The sequence below is a fragment of the Orbicella franksi genome, chromosome 10, assembly GCF_964199315.1.
Source record: "Orbicella franksi chromosome 10, jaOrbFran1.1, whole genome shotgun sequence".
Lineage (NCBI taxonomy): Eukaryota > Metazoa > Cnidaria > Anthozoa > Scleractinia > Merulinidae > Orbicella > Orbicella franksi.
In genome coordinates this window covers 7,793,775-7,801,780 of record NC_138154.1, presented here as the reverse complement: position 1 = coordinate 7,801,780, position 8,006 = coordinate 7,793,775, and the positions used below count along the sequence as shown (strand labels likewise).

The following is an 8,006-nucleotide window of genomic DNA, read 5'->3' as shown; positions in this document are numbered from 1 at the left end:
AAATTGATCGCAAAGACTAATGAGTTGACCCATCTACCTATTATTATGATTACGACAGTCAACTCTGCTGGGACTCAAACTGACAATGGAACCTTTTTACGTGTGCTTTTATATGTACTTTTTGTCGCTTTTTCTTGCATGTATTTCGTTTGTTTAAAAACACAAACATCATGTTCTGCTATAATAACCAAAATAACATTAGCTTACTTTTTCTGCATGGTTTTTCTTCCAATGTTTTCTTCTCTGTTTTGTTTACGGATCTTAAAATAGGTTCTCTTAATGTGAGAGGACTCGGGGATAGACTAAAAAGACGGGAAATGCTTGATTGGCTCAGAAGGAAAAAGTTTTCAATTTACATGCTTCAAGAAGTACACTGCTCAGAAATAACAATCCCTGTATGGTCTGCTGAACGGGGATACAAAACAATTTTTAGCTGCTGCACCAGTGCTAAAGGAGGCGTCGCTATTCTATTTAATAACAACTTTGATTTTCAACTTGAACGAACATAGGTGGATCTCAACGGCAGATTTATTATCTGCGATATCACAACAGATAAAAAATGTGTAACCATACACCGAATGCAAATATGGCAGACCACTCGGGCGGCCTGGGACGAGTTACGCGAAGTCGAGGCTAGTTAGGCCTCGAACTTGTTTACAAAACACGTATTCAGCGACGCGTCTCTTGCACTTGTCGAAGTTTTAGCGAAGTTTTTACTATGCCTACAGGTTGTTGTGTCCCTCAGTGTCACCAGAAAGGGGTTAAATCGCCAACAGGAGAGAAAGTGTCGTTTTTTGCGTTTCCAAAATCACCCGAAAGAAGAAAACAGTGGATTCATGCGATCCACCGAGATGAAGGAAAACAGTGGCAGATCACACCCGATACAAAAGTATGTTCATTGCACTTCAGACGAGAGGATCTCAGGACATCTTTAAACAGCCGACAATATATTGCCGAACGCGGTGTGCCTTCACGGTTTGCTTGGTCTGTTCCTTCTCCAACAAAAAGAAAAGCACCTACCGAAAGGGTTTCCGTGCCTATGAAGAAAAAGTTGTTTACACCTGAGGTGAGTTCTGAAATGAACGATGAAGGTTCGACTGCTCCTGAAACCGTGCATGTAGATTCAGGAATTCCAGATTCAGCATGTCAAACAAGCAAAATGGATCAAATAAAACGAATTCAGGAACTTGAGATCCAGCTTCTGCAAGCTCAACAGGAGTTAACAAGTCTTCGCCTCGAGAACACTGAACTAAAGAGAAAGCTTGCCGAAAGTGCCAGCCAGCAGGAAGAAATTTCTTCTCATTTATTTTCACTCGATCGCTTCAAGTCTGATGCCGATATTAGTTTTTACACGGGTCTTCCCAATTATGCCACTTTCACAGCCATTTATGAGTTCTTGAATCCTGGCGAGGACTGTGAAAACATTCGCCCTCGGAGCAGCTCAGACGTCCCGGAGGAGTTTTACAACTCAGACAGCTCCGATGAGGAGGAAGACGTCCAAGCGGCGAAGAAAGGACGCCGACGAAAAATTAGGCCAGTAGATGAATTTTTTATTGTTTTGTGTCGATTAAGAAGAGGGTTTTCTGAACGACATCTAGCCAATCTTTATGGTGTGGCACAATCTACTATAAGCAGAATGTTTATACCGTGGATCAATTTTATGTACTTGAAATTTGGTCAAGTCTGTTTTTGGCCATCTAAGGAAGTTATTCAAAAAACCATGCCAGTTGATTTCAAAGAGAAATTCCCCTCAACAAGAATTGTAATAGACTGCACTGAGGTTTTTTGTGAGATGCCTAGTAGTCTGCTTCTGAACTCTGAGCTTTTCAGCTCATATAAGAACCATGTGACACTAAAGGGGCTTGTTGGAATTTCCCCAAGTGGGCCATCACCTTCGTGAGCCAGCTTTACACTGGGAGTATTTCTGATCGGGAAATTGTGCTGCAAAGTGGTTTACTGTCCCAAGCATTTGATGATGGGGATTCAGTGATGGCCGACAAAGGTTTTCAAATTCAAGACATTTTACCCCTGGGTGTAAGTTTAAACATCCCACCCTTTCTTGGAGGCAACAGTCAGATGTCAGCAGAGGATGTGGTCAGAACTCAACAAATTGCCAGTGTGAGAATTCATGTGGAAAGGGCAATTAACAAAATTAAAAACTTTCGGATCTGGGAAGGAGTTGTACCTTTGAGTTTATTCGGAGTTGTAAATCAGATGTGGACTGTATGCGCATTCCTCTGCAATACTCAGGATCCACTTATATCAGGATAAGTAAAGTTTTCTAGTCTGCGTGTAACTGTCTCGTATGTTTTCCTCAAATAGGAAACCCCTGGCTAAAGCTAACAATAATTATTATAAGTTGTTTGGACAAATATTTTGTCATTTTGTCATACTTTTTAACATTCTCTACATTTTATTGATAAAATTATTTCAAGGTTTTACAATCTAATTTGGTTTGCTCAAAAATACCACACTGAAATAACATGAGTAAAGATTTTTATCACATGCATTGTCATGTATATTTACAGAGAATTATTACTCCTGCTGCGGCTAACTACTGTTGTTTGTATAAAATAATGGACAGTATTAAACAGGAACATAACATTACTGTTTTGTTAAATTGGAGTACTAAATAACATCAGTATTGTTATAATGGTTCTCTTGCTGCTAAAGCTAGAAAGTGCCTGAAGTAATACAACTTTAGTATTTCCCTTAAATTTTTCCAGTACTGAACATCAAATGGGATGCGCTCGATACTCATTCCTTTGCTGGTGTAGACATCAAAATCACACCACCTGGCCCCAGTTACCCCCATCAAACCCTGAACTTGAGTAAAGTACTTATGCGTTCGCTTAAGTTTTGGCATCCCGTTCACTTCTTCCAAAAAGAAATTACTATCCGAACATGCATCTAGAGGAGTCACTAGATATTTGGTCTCAGGGCACTTAACTTCAGAGAGTCCAAAAGGGTTTGAACACCCGGGGTCAATGACCTTTCCATCTGGGGAGGCACCTAAGTATGGGGAATCCGAGCTTATGACAAGTCCTGACTTAAAGACCTGTACAGGTCTGCGAATTGACATCATGTACTTCTGGTACTGTTCCAATGCAATAGGCTCATATTTGAGACCATGATTCGTGTACTTTGAAGTGAAGGGTTTTGGGTTCAGCAGATTCTTCACTAGGGTCTCATGGTTCCTTTTCCTGTCCCGTATCAGGCCAAAGTTTGAAGCAGTGAACCTCAATTTCCTTTCATCCTTCCACTCTTGGCAGTTTGACTGACCTCGTGTTTTTCTTTCAATTTCATTTACTTTGTTCTCATCTGCTTTTAGTTTTTCTAGTAAAGATCTCTCATCCCCAGAAATATCAGCTGGTATTTCAAATTGTTCATTTAATTGGCTGAGGGGGAATCTGGGATATTCAGTTATTGCAAGTCATTAGAGTTGTCTGAGTCTAACCTGGGCACAGATGAAATGTCACAGAACACTTTAAAGTTATCTTCAGTCACAGATAGTTGATAGCTGCAATAAGACCCCTGTGGACTTTTACCAAACTTAGTTTTCAACAGTGGTGTTGTTTCTGACCTTGGAGTCATAACTTGTGCCAGGGCCATTTTGGGGTTTATCTCCTTCAAATGCCCCAGTAATTTGGATTCATCTGTCTGCTGATTCTTCAGGGATTTCCTTGCCTCGTATAGTAGACATTTAACACCAGGGTCTCTAGACTTTGATGGCTGGTCTTGATCTAGGGAAGTTTTGTTTACCAAAACTTCCATAACCGGCTGTGGATTTATTGAGTCTCCTCTGCCCTTGCGATGCCATTGCTGCAAACTTGATGTGCAGCTACGTTTTGGCTGCATGTCCTCTTCACTGTTAAGGTCAGTAATACTTTTGCATTCGTATAAGGTGAACTTGCATAATTTGAGCAAAAGAGCTAGAATATGATTGCAGTACCCAACCTGACCAGCAACACAGGAGCAAGAGGCATCAATGACCTCCCCACTTAAAATACACAACGCGACCTTTAAGTTGTGCGGAGGATCGTTTTTTCTAAAACTGTAGTGGCAATGACAATGGAAATAAAAATAGTTATCGTTGCTTGCTGCTGACAAGTCCTTTAAATATTCGTCATTAAGAAATGTTGCTTTTCGCACGCTAGTCGGTACATAGTGACTGTTTCTGGAGTCTACGTTTTTACCAGACTTTGAGATGTGACTGTTCATTTCAGCACGAGAGAAAAAAGGCATTCGCTTTAAGTCGCTGGACCAGCCTTGCGAAGGGTACTTTGGTAGCGGCCGCGAACCGGAAATAGTTTTCGAACTGTCGCCGTCGCTTGCATTTTGGTGTTCCTTGCGTTTTGTGTAAATGCTGTGAGGATCTGGATCCACAATATTTCGGTCGAGGCCCTTTTTGATATACTCTTCAACCCTTGAAATGAGGAAATAATAAAGTAATCTCCTTAGTTTAGAAGGCTACAGCATGGTCTAAGTTCAGGGGTTCTTCGCACATGTAAACATTTGACAAGTTGTAAATTCGAAGCAATCTTGCACCTTACCTCTTCACTAAAGCAGCTTTTGTTTTTGAACCCTTTAATGAATCTCCTCTGCATTTTAGCCAAAAATGGAGTTCTTCGTTTTTTAATGCTGCTGGGGCTCTACCGGCAAGAGAAGCTCCGGGAATCTCGTCCTCAGTAAGCACACGTGCAGCCATTCGTGATGATCAAAACATCAGGGAAAAATCGCTGGAGGCCTAACTAGCCTCGACTTCGCGCAACTTGTCCCGGGCCACCCGAGTGGTCCGCCATATTTGCATTCGGTGTATAGCCACACTCTACGCGCCTAATGAGGACAATCCTAACTTCTTTTCGAATTTTTTTGACCATCTAAATGATTTTGAGTGCGACGATGTAATAATTGGAGGGGACTTCAATTTGGTTTTAAACCTGGATGTAGATAAAAAGGGCAGAATCGCTAGAACACATGCAGAATTGGTTAAAACATTAAAAGAGCTTTGTGCCGAACTCGATTTAGTGGACGCATGGTGAATCCTAAACCCGGACAACTGCAGATATATGTGGTGGTGCAAACGCCCAGAAATTCAATGTCGTTTGGATTTCTTTCTTGTCACGCAAAACTTAATGTGTAATGTTAAATCTCCTAATATCGCCACTGGATACAAACAGACCACTCTAATAGAAATCACGATCACCACTCACTCAAATGAAAAAGGCCCGAGTTTTTGGAAACTTAATACCTCGCTCCTATCAGAAATTGATTATATAAACCAAATACGAGCTACAATCAAAGATACTCAGGAAAGTTACAAAAATGATTGTTTCGTAAAAAATGCCCTTATGTGGGAAATGACAAAACTAAAAATTAGAGAACAGTCTCTAAAATATTCAACAATTAAAACTACAAAAATATCACGTGATGAAGAAGAACTTGAAAAGGAAATTAATAATTTGCAACGCTTAGTTGAATCCAACAATATTGAGGATGAGGATAAGAAAGACACTCTGCACACTTTAGACGCAAAAAAATTAGAATTAGAAAAAATAATTGAACACAAGAACAAAAGGTTCAATCTTGCGAGCTAGATGCCAATGGCACAATGAAGGTGAAAAGAATACAAAATACTTTTTAAACCTAGAAAAACGGCATTACAAACAAGGGACAATAAGCCTATTAAAATTAGATAATGAAAACTTTGTCAGTACAGACAAAGAAATTCTGAATGAGTGCGAAAACTTCTACAAACGCCTCTACAGCTCAAACAAGTGTTCTCAAAATGAACTGACAAAAAGTGTCTTCTTTGGTTTGCAAACTGAGAAAAAACTAAACCTAACTGAACAAAAAGGCTGTGAAGGTTTTCTAAATAAAGCAGAATGTCTAAAAGCACTTAAGGATATGGAATGCAACAAGATCCCGGGCTCTGACGGTTTACCAGCCGAATTTTACAAAGTCTTTTGGAATGATATCTCTGACCTTTTCTTAAATTCGATAAACTACGCTTATCGTATCGGTCAGTTTTCAGTAACTCAAAGGAGAGGTATTATAAAACTCATACCAAAAAAAGACACAGAACTCAACTTAATAAAAAACTGGCGCCCGATATCTCTTCTTAACTGCGATTACAAAATAGCAGCTAAAGCTATTGCTAACAGATTCAAACAGGTTATTCCAAATATTATTAGCCATGACCAAACCGGCTTTCTTAAAGGCAGATTTATTGGAGAACGTTCGGAAACTTTTAATCTGTCACCATACATCGTACTAGGGCTTAAGCCAAACGATAACAAGAAACTAAACTTCTTTTTTTTGGTCGCTAGATATTTTGTATGGATATGCAAAACACGCAACACCTCTCCGGAGATAAAAAGCTTTCCCCTCTTCCTCTCACATTACAATACAGGGATCCCCTCCCCTTAACTCTTTTATGGAAAAACCATGCGAAAATCACTACACGTATCTGCTTTATATTTTCTTTAACTTAGTTTAAGGATATTTCAATGTTTGTCTTTATTGTCTTTTTTTTTTCTCCTGTATATAATTATGTAAACATAGTAGTTATTGTATTTTTAAAGTCTTGTAAGTCCTGTAGGTATTGTGTCTTTGTAAGTATTGTAAATGTTATGGAATATCAATAAAAAAAAAGGAAAAAAAAAGATGAAAATGTAACATCTTGTAAATATAGATTCTTTACATGTGTACAGAAGTTTAACAAAAACTAATAACTTACGGTACACTTTCCTCATTTGCTGACAAGAAGAGTCTGCAGATGAGATCAGAGCAAAATTGTTGAATGGTGTGACAGAACAGCTTGATTTGATATACATGTAGTGACAGTAAAACAGATTTCATTCAGAGAGTAATGAAGCATTTACAGAAAACTTAAGACAGTTGCAAATCAGACTGCAAAAACCTTTTAATGAACTAACCAAAGAAATAATTAGGTTCTCTGTTATCTGGAAGGAAGATGAGATGAAATGTGTTCTTGATAATTACGCTTTGTGTTTTAAAATACGAGTAGAAATGTAATCCTTCACAGTTTAGTTTAAAAGAAGGTGATGACTTACAATAAACTTCGTTTACTAGATAAGTCGTAGTACGTGGAAACAAATAGGAGCAAAATATGGATACTAACAACCCAAAATACATACTTTGTCCTTGATCACTCTTGAACCAAATTTTGAGCTTATATTTGCTCTCATTGAGGTTTTCTGGTGTTGTCAGTAAGCACCATTTGGCTTTTGATTAGGCATGGATACCACACAAGATTTGTATGCAACTATCTTTAATCAAGAGTTTATATGTCTGTGTAGTAGACATGAATAAATTGTTGATTAAAGACATTTAGGCAAGCATTCCCTCCTTTATCCCACCACTGCCTACTTTGTTGATTTTTTGTTTTCATCGCAATTTACTATACCTGGCACAAAAAAATTTTCAAAATTAGCGTAGGCTTTTTCGGTCCCTTGCATGAGAACGCTTGCTACACAGGCTAGAAGATTTTCAGAGTAATCAAATTCACTGATAATTTTCTAGTTCAAGTTATTTACAACAATCACAACATATAACTTGCTAAGTTTTTATTTTGTAAGAAACGATCATTTAAGGTAACTGTTTAAATTTGATCAGACAACTTGACCAAAAGTAGAATGAAGTTATTCATTAGCCTGGCAAGTTGCATAGGTAGGGATAAGTGGTGTGTGTTGATCATCACTAATGGATCACTGTCAGTAAACCTACCTTGCCATGGGATTAAGTTACATTCACTGTGGAAGTTGTTCTATTGAATGCAATAAGACCAGACATTAATAATTTTGTTGGTTTTTAATAGTATCTGGGATAATTATTAATAATATTGTGTTTCAAATAGCAAAAAAATGTTCTGTAAAAAGACTTATATTTTCCTGACGTTAAAATAATTAATCAGGTAACATAGAGTCCAGTGTATTGTACTGCAGTCAGATGGGTCTTCATTCCTGGTTCCTGCCAGTTTGTAC

At 38.3% G+C, this 8,006-nt stretch overlaps 2 pseudogenes; one reads left to right on the top strand and one right to left on the bottom strand.

The window, feature by feature from the left end:
* Positions 1-718: 718 nt before the first annotated feature.
* On the top strand, positions 719-2,395 carry LOC145500243 (uncharacterized; annotated as a pseudogene).
* Positions 2,396-2,581: 186 nt separating this feature from the next.
* Positions 2,582-7,749, bottom strand: LOC145501167 (uncharacterized; annotated as a pseudogene).
* Positions 7,750-8,006: the final 257 nt, after the last annotated feature.